Genomic DNA, 14218 nt, shown 5'->3' on the forward strand with positions numbered 1-14218 from the left:
TCAGACCCTGGACTCCATTCCAGGTGCTCTGGGTGACTCTGGGCAAACCATTCAGGAGTTAATTCAGTTGATTCACTAGTGAATTCAGTAATGAGTTGCCTGTGAAGCCAGTGGTTTGACAAAATTGACCGGCTGGTCTAGGAGTGATGTGGACACAACTGCAGAAAAGACATCCTCACATGTCATAGGATGCTACCGGTTCACTCTCTCTTTTCAAGCCTGTACCCCAAGGACAAGCATAAAAGCCTTCTCAGCTATTCAGAAAAGAGTGCTACATATATATAAGCTATTACTACTTTTTTCACCGAAAATTTTATATATATAATTATAAGCTATTGCTATTTTTTCACCAAAAATTCTGTATATATAATTATAAGCAATTATAAGCTTGTATATAAATATAAGCTATTACTACTTTTTTACCACAAATTATATATATATGTGTGTGTGTATGTATTTCACACATGCTAAGAATACTTTCTTCGTTAATTGCAAAGCATAATGGGAGTAAAAAATAAAAGCTTTTGCTAATGGTCTTCTACCATTTGTATGGAAGATTTCCATTGAAGAGATCAATATTATTACTGTTCAAACATTTACCCAGCCAGTGTTTGACATGTCTGTCACACATTAAGGGGAAAGTATGTTTGAAGACATTGGATTTTAACGAAGAAAAATTAGAGAAACCTCCAGTTGAAGTTATTATATGTAAAGACTGCCAAACCCAACATTACTTCTGCTTCGGTAGTATTTGAACTGTTGTTAACCTGTGTTTCTGAGTGTACATTCATCAGTGAATAATTAGGGAGGAATTCAGTAGTAAGTCATTGATAGAAAGCCCATTTGACTTCCAAATTTACAAAAGCCTATTTTAAGGTTTAAAAGATTATGGAGGCTGTGTGTGTGTTTAACTAGTGAAAATGGGTATTTTGTCTCTGTCTGGGAAAGAGAATAATTACAATCTGAGTCATTCAGGGAAGTGTCCTAGATCAGTGACATTTTTGCAAGGCAGCAATAATCTTACTATATTACACACACAGAAAGGTGTTAAAGGGACTATCGGTTGGTATGGAATTACATAGTAGTATGAAGAGGAAAGCAGTAAGAGAAAATTCAACATCGAAAGTTAACAGTTACAAAAAGAGGAATGTTCTCTGTCCAGAATTTGGAGATTTTGGCTGGCATACTTAGTTTGTAAAAGAAAAATCATCAGGACAAATTAAATTTTTTCTTTAGTATCAGAAAGCCAACACTCAAAGTCGATGTGGAAATTGTGTTAAATTGTCACCCAGGCATCTTTTGACCTCTGGCTCCATCCATGGGGGGTCCTGGATCAGCCCTTCCTTCTGCTCCACACCTTCCTGGATCCTTGCTCCCCAGAGCTGGTTTTTCGTTCCCAGGACAAGACCCTAACTCTAGATCACCTAGTCCCAAATCAGTAAGAAGGGCAGAGTCTGGAGCATGTGGAATGGAGGAGAAGGAAGGCAGAGAATGTTCTGGAAAGAGAGGAGAATAGAAGTCTGGCCCTCCACCCTGCCCTTGGTGGCACAGATACCACCCCAAGTCCCCAAAACTCAGTTATAGAGCCTTTGAAATGGATACATGCTTTCAAAGTTCTCAGCATCCCTGGGTTGCTAAAATAATGATGTCACATCAGCCTTCAAGCAATTAGAGAAGTTTCTATAGTTATCTGTGTTTTGCCTGTTTTTTGTGTGTGTCGATCTAATAAATGAATTCTTGGAATTTTTCTCTTCTTACAGTACTAACAAAGTGAGGGATGAGGGGCGTGATGGCTATGCTTAAAGAGCTGCAAGGCTCTCGTGTGCAAGAGGAACTAAATGTGGTCTTAGGATCAATGGGTGGAAACTGCATTAAATAATGAAGAAACATTTATTGAGGGAACAGATCTGAGGCAAAGTCAGGAAGGCTTGGGATCATTGCCAGGCAATGAAGATGGGCCAAACTCCCTGCCTGGACTCAGTGTGTTTCCTCTTCCTGGAGGTTTTTGAAGAAGGCTGAGAAATCCCTTGGTGGAAATCTCAAATTAGAAGTAGACCCTGATGATCATAGAGACCCTTTTCATCATCTCCTAAAAATGAGATGCAATGGTTCATCTTTCATCATAATACTGTAGAAAGTTCTGATTCTTGTGTTAACTGGATTTGAAATATGCAGTTCCTTCAGTGTTCTGGGCTTCAGTTTTCTCATCTATAAAATGTATCCCTTAGATCTCTGCCCACGGTAAACTTTTGCTAGTTCTATTCATCGTGTTCACCTTAACATTAACTAGGTAGTAAAACCAGTGTGTTCCTGATTCCTTTGCTCAGAGAGACTCCGGATTCAGCCATGCCCAGTGCATTTGTCAGCGTCAGTTGAGTCCCTTTTACTGAGTATAGGCACAGTCTTACATATCTGCACCGTATTTACGTATCTTATGTATCGGCACCGACTGTCAGAAACAGTCGCTAAAACAGTTTTTCAAAGCACTGATTCAAATTAAATTTCTAACATGTAAGGCAGAATAGGAGAAGGATTAGGTTGCCAAATTTATCTCCATCTTCCCAAATTTATGTCATCATTTACGAAGTTGATTCCCTTCCTCCCTGGATTTTTTATTATTTCTGACCTGTGGCTGGTGCAAAGTAAGTGACTTTTCAAAATAGCACGTAGAAAATACTTTCTGGCCAACACGAGTTCCACCTCTATTGTGTAATAAAAGGGTCTTATGATCAATGAAATGGGTATATGTTGGGTTAAACCAAGTTAAATCAAGGTTTCATACCCATGGGACTTCTCAGAGCCTTATACTGACACAAATTATGGATATTCACAGAAGGAACATTATGATGTGCAGTGTTCCCAAATGATTTTGGGGAAAAAACATTCTTTTCAGAAGCATTTCATAAGACTAGTATTCTGAGGGACACATTTTAGGGCCAGTTTCCTACGATTTCTGCTTCCTACTTAAAAAAAAAAAAAAAAAACAGCAAACAAGATCGGAAAGTGATGAAAACAATAATAATGTAATCTAGGTAATTTGCCATTATAAGAGGGAAATGCAATCAGAATTAATGAAATATCTGAAATATGGGGTATTTTTAAAGTAATACAACTTCAAGAGCTGCAATGTTTTAAATGTTTCCCCTAAAAAGATTCTCAAAGGATCTGTTTTATCATGTATTTGTAAATGAGCACTTATTTGCCCTCAAATCAAGAACCAAAATGCGGAAGACTGCCTTATTTCTATCTCTCCCTGTGACTGTACACTGTCAGTTCTCTTAATAAACTTTATAGATATAAAGTGCAGTGAACTTTAGCCCTCTACATTAAGACCGTTCAAAGAACTTAGGCTGCGAAATGTTAAATTGTTTTATGTATTCTGGTTTTCGGTGAAAAAAACCATCTCCTTTCCTTATGAAATAATTAGTCAACGTAAGGAAGGTGGAGTACAGCTTTCTCTCTCCTATGCCTACCTGTCTTGTTTTTACAGCTGAGTCTTTAGTATTATCAAGGGGAACTTTTTATACCTTTCTCTAGCTTGTGCTGTGCTTAGGAGAAGCATGTGTTTGAAAATGCTCCCTTTATGCCATGTTTTATTTTAGCTAACTTGACCCTTTTCCCTTTTCCTTTCTGTTAAGCTTACCATAAAGATGTTTTGGGGCTGGGGAGTGCTTTAGATGGTAGGCTGAGGGCTATATGATCTCCTGGTTGGGTTAAATCCATGCTCCAAGCACAGAGCCATCTCTGCAAGCTGACCCTTTATGTGGCAAGAGGGTACTTCTGGTCTTAGGCTACCGGTAAAGTTTATGGCCACTGCTTTCCTTTCTTCTAAACACACAATTACTCCTCAAGACCCATATAAATCATGAGGCCACCTAGGTCATTAAAATCTTTTCTTGTCTCCATGAGCTTGTTCCTAACACAGAGATAATTAAAGCTTGCTTTATACCAATTAATTAGTCTGTAAAGCAAGTCAGCAATAAGAAAAAAATCATGCAAACTAATGTTTAGGCCAATAACCAATGATTCTCTGCATATTTTGTTTTTTAACTAATTTCCATGTTGTAACATAAAAAAAAGCCCTGGTTGACACTTGAAGTATTTTATGTCCATGATATATTTCTCATTATTTAAATTATTCCCTGTATCACAAATTGACTTGGGGTTACAGAATATATCCTAGGTTAGTTAGTAAGACTACTAGTAACCCAGTCATCTGCAGTTGAAACACCTGCTTTATGACTTAATAGAATTTTAAATTCAAAATTCAAAAAAGAACAAATACCCTAAGCATGAATGCTTCGGACTCTAAACGTGACTTACGGCAAACAGAATGCTGCTTTCCATAAACACGAGGGATTAAGAAACTCTCTCTACGCCATGATCTATTTTTCTCTTGTGCATTTCTTTCCAGCACCATACATGAATCAGGCCCGTATCTAAAAGCTTCATATTTCTTGGCTGTGGTTAGCTCAGGGGTTTGTACTCTTAAGTAAACCTTAAGGGTCTACTGAACAGAATAGCACCATTTTGACTTGGATTGGTGCCAACTGGCCATCATAAAAGTCAGCTCAACCTTTCTCTCACCATCGGTGTCACTAAAAGGAAGAGACATCTGTCTGTCACTAGACCCATTTTTCTTCAGCATTTTTTGCTTTCCACTTTTTCAGAAAAAAAATGGGTTGTCATTACAGACTAAGGAACTTCCCCACTCCAGGATGAATAATCTCACCTACCTGATGCTGAAAAGGTTCTACTGTAATTACTGCAAAGAAAGCAAAAAAAAAGCCTTTAAAAAAATGAGTATTTGCCAACGTTAGTTCCTGCAGCTCTGATTAGCAAACTACCTAGATCCCCACTGAATAATCACTAATTAATCAGGAGGATTTTTTTTTAACTCTTAAAATTAGCACATTAGGTCCTATAGTCTAAAACGGAATTATGCCTTTATTTCTTTTTCCAAATAATTGAAAAGGAAACTTGCAGATTATGATCCTGCTATGCCTTAAGGCAGAGTCACTGCTTTTCCAGAACTGGAAGTTGTCCCCTGGTGCGTCCACCATACCAACTGAGGGGGCTTTCTGAGCAAATTCAGCACTGCATGCTGATAGCACTAATCCAGTCGCAGATCATTAAATCAGTTGGGTACATCAGTGGAAACACTTAACGGATTTAGTGATTTCTTTAAAAAAAAAAAAAAAAGTCTCGTAGTATATATATTTTCTTTAACTCCATTTCTGACTATGGCTTTAATTGACTGGTTTTTGGTGGTAGTACTAGGACAAGACATACTGTCATTCCAAGTAGTATTTTTCAGAGTATCAGGTTATGTCATCTTCTGAGAGTTAGTCATCTTCTGACTGATAGATCCCCCAGGGAGATAACAATAGCCAAACTTCCTGTACTACCTAAACTACAGTCTGTCTTGAACTGTGTAATATATACCTTTGGGAAAGTAAAGCTGTGCTCCATTGGGTTCTCTGTGCATTTGTCTCTTTGCTTCTCCTGCATTCCAGCCTCACTTGGAAGGGGACATCACCGTGTAGTATTTCACTGAGTCCTCCCTGTTATCTTGTAAGTTTAATTATCATTTTGTCCATTTTGCAGGTGAGCAACTGAGGCCCACAGACGTTCGTTAGTGACACTCAGCTAGTCAGTGACTGAGTGTGAGGACTTAATCGCAGCTGTGTCCCAGTTTGGCTAATTTGATGGTTGGCCAGGCAGGTGGCACCTCCTGCCCCACTGTTCCCTTTGAGACTTTGTGGGAGGTCAAAAATGGTGGGGCTTCTTGATAGATAAAAGGTGCAGGAGTGAGTCCTGAAGCTCAGAGCCCACATCAGAACCCAGTTTTTAACACCTGAGCTCTCTCTCCACTTTATCCCCCTGAGAAGCCTGAGAGAAGAGGAACAGAGAGGAGAGAACAGCCTTTATTTAAAACAAAAACCAAAAACTTAAAGATATAAGTATTTAGGGCTTCCCTGGTGGTGCAGTGGTTGAGAGTCCGCCTGCCGATGCAGGGGACGCGGGTTCGTGCCCCGGTCCGGGAGGATCCCACATGCCGCGGAGCGGCTGGGCCCGTGAGCCATGGCCGCTGAGCCTGCGCGTCCGGAGCCTGTGCTCCGCAGCGGGAGAGGCCACGACAGTGAGAGGCCCGCGTACCGCAAAAAAAAAAAAAAGATATAAGTATTTAAAGTAAATAAGAAGGAAGTAAACGTGTCCAAGACTTCCCCTCTGTCACTTTTTGATGGTTTGACTAGCTATATAAACTCATCTTGAGACAATCCATGAAAGTAATTCTTTTTTTTTTCCCTGAGAACAGTGGAAAGTTGGCAAGAAGTAAAACTTTTCTATGAAATAGGGAGGCGAACAAGTTGTAAATGATGTTAATATCTTCCAGACGGCACCGTTTTACTTGGGAACCAAATTTATGGTAATTAAAGGCATGTGAATTTTTCTATAAATACTGAACTTTGCAAGTTTGACACTGGAAGACTCCATTACCTCGGAGTATAGTTGTTTTAAAGGAGGCGTCCCTGGTCTTCCGTTTGAAATGCATCTTTGGATTTCATAATCGGAGTTAAACCCTAAAGATATTTCCCCATGTGAAGGATTTTTAATCTTCCATGCCAGTAAATCTTAATTATAAAGTGAGATTCCTCAGAAATGAGAAATTCAAACTCGAAGCACTTTCCGTGAAAATTATATATATTTTGACCATTATTTTACACCACATGTCTTGAGTTCTTTTATATATTTATTTTTGAATTAAGCTATTATCACTCTTCTGTCTCTAGACATATGTGTTGGACAATCTCGGAGTGTCTGTTTTGCTTCAATCAGGAGAGCGTGACTCTCTCCAGAACCCTGCTTTCCTTTCTGCAGGCGAGGACCATGGTTGGCTGAGGGCTTTCAAACCAACAGCCGATGATGGGAGCTGAGAACATTGAAATAGCTTCCAGCCTTGTGCAGTTTCCCACCCCTGCCCTTCATCTTACCCTGGATCCTTCTAGCCTTTGCCCTGCCAGGGGATGTAAGTGGACAATCCCTGCTGCTTGGGTTTGTACTGCAGCTTCCAAGCTCCATGCGTCCATCCAGAGCTGGGTCTGAGCGATAGGCAGAATCCCAAGATCCGCGGCCCCTGGTTACACACATCTTCTCCCAGTTACTCAATCACCTATTATTAATCTAGGTGCTGCTGTACAGGGATTTTGCAGATTTAATTAAGTTGCCAAATCAGTTGGCCTTGAGAAAGGGAGGTTATCCTGGGTGAGCCTGGCCTAATCAGGTGAACCCTCACTAGGGACTCAGCTTTTCCTGAGGAGTTTTGAAGCAGAGGAAGAATCCAATGGGAGGGAAAGTCTCTGTTGCTGGCTTTGAAGCTGGAGAGGGCCAGCTCCCTTGTGTGGCAAGGAAGGTGGGTGGCCCCGGGGATCTGAGAGCAGCCCCCAGTTGGCAGCCAGCAAGGAAGTGAGGACTGCAGTCCCACAGCTGCAGGAAACTGCATTCCGGCACAGCAGTATGAGCTGTGACAAAGACACAGAACTCAGACAAGAACACGGCCCTGCAGACACTTGATTTCCATCTTGTGATACGTTGAGCAGGGACCCCAGCCAGGCCAGACCAGACTTCTGACCTACAGACTATGAGCTAATAAGTGTGTGCTGTTTTAAGCCCCTACGTTTGGGGTGACTTGTTATGCAGCAGCTGGAAGCTGTCCACTACCTGCTGAATGTTTATTATCTCCGTTTCTTTCTTTCCAGTTGGTCTTGACCAGCTGTGACCCACTGCCTTTGATTATCCCTTTGTATTACTACAGTGAAAACCGTTTAATATTTCTTTTCACTCCAGTAAAAGTTTTTCCTTAAATATTTCTTTCTTTACTTTTGTAATACCTCATTTCCTGGGACTGTTTGCTCTTATACATATTATGTTATTATCTAACCTATTCATGATCCATTTTTCTATGGCTGCAGTCAAATTATTGATATTCATTATTATGGCCCTGAGGCATTACACAAGCTTAAAAATGAACATTTTAATGTGTGAGCTCAGCTTTATGAGTTTTACTGTACTCTGATTATTTGAGAAGGGGTTATCTGACTATCATACATATAGAAATCTTTATTGAGCTTTCATCAGAGGAGCCGCACAGCAGAGGTGTCAGGTGGACTCTATGGCATTGGAACTTCCTGGAGGAGAACGATCTGGAAGCCTGTGCACGAGTAACAAGAGTAACACCATGTGGGCCTTTGAGGAGGCCAGTGGCATTAAACGAAAGACAGTGTTGGCAGCAACTTTTTGTTCCAAGAAAGGTGAGATGTTTGACGTCCCATTTCCCATCAGTGGAGTAGGTTGCTGGAGAGATGGTCTGGCTGAAGTACATCCAGCAGCCACTGAGCAAAGCTGCCTGGTCGTCTAGCACCAGGTCCCCTGGGCTCTGTGGCGTGGCCCAGGCCAGCCAGCGGTTGTACCTGCACCCTGGCACTTGTGCTCATCTTGAAGTTCAGTAGACGCTAGACCCTCCTCGGTCTCCTCATAGCTGGAACCTGAGTTTGGGTGATAAGATCAGTGAAGGAACTGGATGGTGGGGCAGTGGAAATGCCACTCAGATGCTAACCTGCTACCCCAATGTCTCACGGGCAGCCACCCCCAACTGGAAAAAAGTGCAGACAGTGTCAAGAGCGTTTTACTTCGTGCAAATACGCATAAACACACGACAGGTAGAGAAGTGATAATGCTGTGGATTAGAAGTTAGGCTCACGGGGTGTATGGAAAGTACTACTAGAATAGAAGTAAGAAAAACTGAAATTTAGAAAGTGTTCTAACAAATGCAGATGAGCCCCAGGTCGAGGCTAATGTCCTACGGCCCTGCTCATAATCCGCAGAGTGTGCATATAGGAAGAAAAAGATAATATCTATATGAACAAATATATATCTAGGAAAAATATATGCCATTATTTTAATGAAGCAACAATTACTTTATAAACCTAGAAACAAACTTGAAAGGGGACTATACCAATGTAATAAACAAAGAAATATCAGTTCACGGTACAAATTTTAAAATTTTGTAGGGATTTAGAATGACTTTCATAGAAATTGGTATTTGACCCTAGGCCTGGGGGCTGGAGGGACAGCAGCCAGGTCACAGCCCAGCCTCTCTGTTCCTCTGAAAGTGCTGCGGGATTCTCCGCCGTTCCGCCAACTCAGGCCCTCTCCCCAGCTCTGAATCTCGGCTTTGCCAGCTCCATCCTGGGGGTGCTGCACCAGGCTGGCTCCAGACTTGGGGGTCGTCAGAAGGTCCTGCCCTTCTCACCTACCCACCCTGGGGATGCAGGCTCTACCTCCGCCCCGTCTTTAGTGGAGCCATCTGTGTTCAGGCCCAGGGTGCTGGCACTAGGGAGAGAACGAATTTACAGCTACCTTTCAGCCCCACTCCTATTTCTGTTGTCCAGACTGGGTTTGGGTTCCAGCCACGTGGTCCCTGAACATTAGCCTGAGCTGGAGGGCCAGGACAGCTCCAGGAGGAATCCCACGCAGTGGCCACCATCAACTCCACTGAAACTTTCAACTCATGTGACTCCTGAAAGGCCAGGGCTCCCACTGTCTCTGTCTCTATCTCTCACACGCACACCTGCACATATACCTTTGCAAACACCAGGATTCTTGTTTGTACAGCTCTAAGCACACTGTTAAGAAGACCACCAATGAAGTGTTCATTGATGTGGCATTTTCTAGCAACATTGACCAGTTGACCAGTTGTTCATGACTAATTCTAAAATAATAAGCCATACCCGTCTCCCACCCTCAAAAAATACGTATGAAAGGGAGTAACAAGAGCAGATACTAGAATCAAACTTGTCCCAGACTGGGCAATGTGGAAAAGATACTAATGATTTCATTCATGTGTCTCTTAACCCGGTGCTTCTACTGCTCTGGGCTCCTTCTGAGATGGTACCACCTAATAATCTCCCTCCTGGGATTACTGTAAAGACCGTGTTAGACCGTGATCTGAGAGTATATTGTAACAGGGAAGTTACTGTACAAATGGCAGGTATTACTGCCAGCATTTCAGAAAGTATGAGATCAAATCAGATTCACTTTAACTTTCTAGTACTCCCCAAAAATGTATCACACAAGGAGCCTCATTGATCCCATTGTTTTAAAAACAAAAGGCAAAGCCTTTGATTTATTTCCAAATGAAACATCAAAAAAGATAGTGTTTTCTGAGCAAGAAATATAAAATTGTTAGCTGGGCAATAAGGTATTGATTTGCTACTTCATGTATAAGTAGTTAATACTTTCAAAATAAATTTGATTAAGAAAGAGTACTTGTCCATTGTAAAAATCTTGAAAAATACAGAAATAATAACACAGAAATAATCTCCCTACCCAGAGGTAAACACTTGTTAATAGCTTGCATATTTCCCTCCTGTTCTTTTACTTCATATGAATGAAAATTGAGGAGATACCGTGTAAAGTTTTTTTCACTTACTTATCATAAGCATTTTTCCTTTGTTATAAAAAATCTTTTGTTGAACATGCTTTTTAATGGCTGAATAATATTCCTCAATATGAATGTACGTACATTCCTTCTTCTTCCTGTAGGCCTTATTTCCATTTTCCCCCATTATTATAAAGCTTCAGGCAATACTCTTTGCATACATATTTGACATTATTCCAGATTATTTCTTTTGAATAGATTTCTAAAAATGCTTTTACTACATGAGTCTATGAACCTTATAAAAGGCTTTTCATATATTTATCTTGATTAGAACCTTGCAAAGAAACCAGAATGGTTAGGGAGTGGGTCATATAAAACTGCTCAGAAACACCGATGCGAGCTAATTGGCCCCTCCATACTCCATCATCGTATATTTTTATATCCAACTCCTCTTTCTAATACTCTGAGGAAAAAAAAATCTGTTTTCTTCTGGGGAAGAAGGAAGGTAATTCTTGGACAACAATACAGTAATCGTTTACAGCTTGTTCAGTTGGGATAGCTGTTAATGCCTTCTGTAAAATAAACCAAAGATCCAAAGAAACACATTTTTGTAGGTGAAAATTATGTTAGCCAACATCATTTCTCACTCTGGTTTATGATGTCAGGTATCGAATTTCTCCATTATTAACGTACGTATGCGTGTGAGGGGAGAGCCTCTTGGAAGGAGATTAAAAAGACACCATTACCTAAAATCCCCCTTCCTAACAACTCGAGAATGTCCAGAAGCTGTGAGGGGGTTGGTACGGTAGCTCCCCGTACAGACAACACCCTGTAGAGGATTCGGGGTTTTTTTCCCATTAACAGACCCCACCATAGAGTCGGGGGTCATTTGTACTCACAGGAGAAAACCCGACTTAAGTATAAGTGTGCTGTTCGTCTATTCAGCACCGCATACCTAGAAAGCCTCCCAAAGCACTCTTTAGTGACTGAAGACATTTCTCATTTTCCCATCACTTTTCCCTTTCCTTGGCCATTTTCCTAAAACCATAATTCAAACTTTCCAGAAGAAGAAGAAAAAAAAATCTCTGAGTAATCCTTTCAAGAATTCTTAGAAGGAAATCTTTATTCTTTTATCACTCTTATGGGAAACTAAACTCGTGATTAGTATTAGGATTCAAAATGTTTTCACCACCCACATATACCTGGGTAGTGTGAGAGCGGGGGTTATGGAAGCAGGAAGGCGTGGGGCCTGAGAAGCACGAGCTTAAAGCCAGGGATACTCATGGAAGAGCCACCCAGGGCCGCACACCCGAAAACTGAAACCTTGAGAAAGTGTCTTTAATTGTAAGAAGCTTAGGTAGAGAGATCTATGCCTTATTCCCACTAAAGGTGGGCTGCTTTACCATTATTAGTGCAGAAAGGGAAAGGTTTAAGGTAGAAGATTGATGAAGAGAGATGGGGAGTGAGGGGGAATTCCCTGGCGGTCCAGTGGGTAGGACTCCATGCTTCCAATGCAGTGGGCCCGGGTTTGATCTCGGGAACTAAGATCTCACAGGCTGCGCAGCACGGCCAAAAATAATTTTTTTTTTTAATTATAAAAAAGAGAGGGATGAGAAGATGGCTAAATCCACTTGATGTTGGTGTTCCTGTGATGAAATGTGGGGAGGTGAGGTCTGAGGAAGGCTTTCCTGCACAGGTGGGCGGTGCACTTTGGACCCAGACGCAGCCTCTTGGTCACCTGGAAACATTCTTTTTCCAGAGCCGGGCTCCAAAGGGACAGACGGGTTAACTTTGTGATCCCTCCTCTAGCTTTTATGAATTAGATTCCCAGGATTCCCCAGATCTCCTCCCGCAGCCTGTGCTTGTCGGTTCGGGATGCAAGTCGGATAGGTACCTCCAGGCTCACCTGCTCAGGTCTTTGGTTCCAGGACTGAGGATCTTAACATCCCAAGGAACGTGGTGCTTGCCGCGCCGGCAGCAGTAACAGAGCAGTGCAGCCGTCTGGGGGATCGAAATTTGCAAACTCAGGATCCTGGGCCTCAGGCCAGTGCAGGCGGGGTGCGTCGCTGTGGCGACACATTTAGTCTCCGGGGAGGGATGCTGGCACACCAGCTGCATTCCTGGCACCATGTTTGCCAGCGAGAAACTTATGGGGTGGAACTGGTCTCAACTCCAGAGGGAGAAGCAAGCTGCTTTCTTAACTTCCTTGGCAGTATCACCCTTTGCAATTTTTACGCATACACCCTCTTGAATATTTACATGAACTGCTATCTGTGATACATTTGGGGGCCCTGGTGGATGGTAGAAAGTGCTAAAGTGATAGCAGCATCCCAGTTTATAAATGTAACTATTGTATCCCCGAATAATCCCATTGCCTAAAATTGGCACTTAAGATGCGACGATTTATCTCTTGCTGGGTAGAGCATCCAGTCCCTCTGCCCCTTTTCAAAATAGCTTTTACTGTTGCCAAGGGGAGAGTCTAGTATTTACTACTAGAAGATAATGTGAATTAAAAGACTGGCTTCATCCACTGTTGTAATTCCCCAGCAGTGTAATAGCTGAGTTCTGTCATACCTGGGAGAAAGGTCTCCTCACAGAAATGCCCTTACTTCTTCAGAATGCCTGACCCACCTCTCTTATTTGTGTCTGGAAGGCAAAATGCACTAGGATGCGGCCACTTAGTATTCAGACCATGTCGAGATGCAAGTAAAAAGCCTATAGAGCAGAGCCGGACGCACAGTCACCAGGCCAAACGCAGTCAACGGCTCAAATCACAGTTAAATTATAAGCAAGCGTGGGGCAAACCATGCAGACCTGTCTGGTCAATGAAGCAGCAGAGATAAAAGGAATTACTGCATAAATGCCAACTTGTGAGGCTTTCATGAGTACAGAGATGGGGTTCTTTCCAGCTGCCCTCAGTTGACTATAAAAAGTCCCTGAGGATTTTGAAGGTAACGCTGTCTTCATCCTCCTCCTTTGTCTTGTCTTAACATGCAAAGCATCTCCCACTGTCTAGAGAAACAAACAATTCCTCTGTGTAGCTCCGTAGTTTTGCAAAGGGACAGCGATGCTAGCCGGCCAGTGATTTGACTCCTGGAATCAGCAGATGCAGCAGAGGAAATTCAGTTACTACAATAATTCACATACACTAGTGCTTCATTCATTCAGTGTCAGCTTTATTTTCTTCTTGATATACACAAAGCTGGCACAATTTTGACTGATGAGGTAATGTCATTTTTAATTTAGAGAGCCTTAAGCTATCCACTTTAACTCTTGATAGCATCTTTGCAGTTGTCTCATGAGACTTTACATAAACATAAGTCATGTGTCCTGGACAGTTTGCAAAGGATTGCTAAGGATGACATTGGTCATCATGAAGATTTCCCACACTTTGATCTCTTTTAAATCGCCAGATACAGTTTATGTTACTGCCATATTTTAGCCGTTCCTGAAATTAATATATCCCAGGACTTTTGAACCAAGTTAAACACAGAAATAATGTTTTGCAATGAGTGGATTGTAATGTCTTCACGTCAGTTCTAGAAGAAGTATGGAAGACAGATCAGATTATCTGGCTCCTAGGTGACTTGGCAAATAAAACGAAAAGAAAGAGCAAGACACTAAGAAATAGATAATGCCGAACAAAAAAGTCTTCCTGTTTTCCTGGGGGAATGCTAGTTTATTGGAGATGGATTTCCACCTTTTAGTGAAAAAAATGGTCCAGACACATGCATTATCTCAGTGCAATCTTTAGGGTAATATTTTATTGCTACTTCC

The 14218-nt window shown here is 41.7% G+C and overlaps 1 protein-coding gene across 7 annotated transcripts in view; it reads left to right on the forward strand.

Annotated features, from left to right (window-relative positions):
* The window catches only part of NRP1 (neuropilin 1), a 140278-nt gene that overhangs the window by 40373 nt on the left and 85687 nt on the right, over positions 1–14218 (forward strand). The window lies entirely within an intron of this gene.

This window comes from Aethalodelphis obliquidens, unplaced genomic scaffold (assembly GCF_003676395.1).
Source record: "Aethalodelphis obliquidens isolate GAN/ISIS:26980383/991018 unplaced genomic scaffold, ASM367639v1 scaffold23, whole genome shotgun sequence".
Taxonomy (NCBI): Eukaryota; Metazoa; Chordata; class Mammalia; order Artiodactyla; family Delphinidae; genus Aethalodelphis; species Aethalodelphis obliquidens.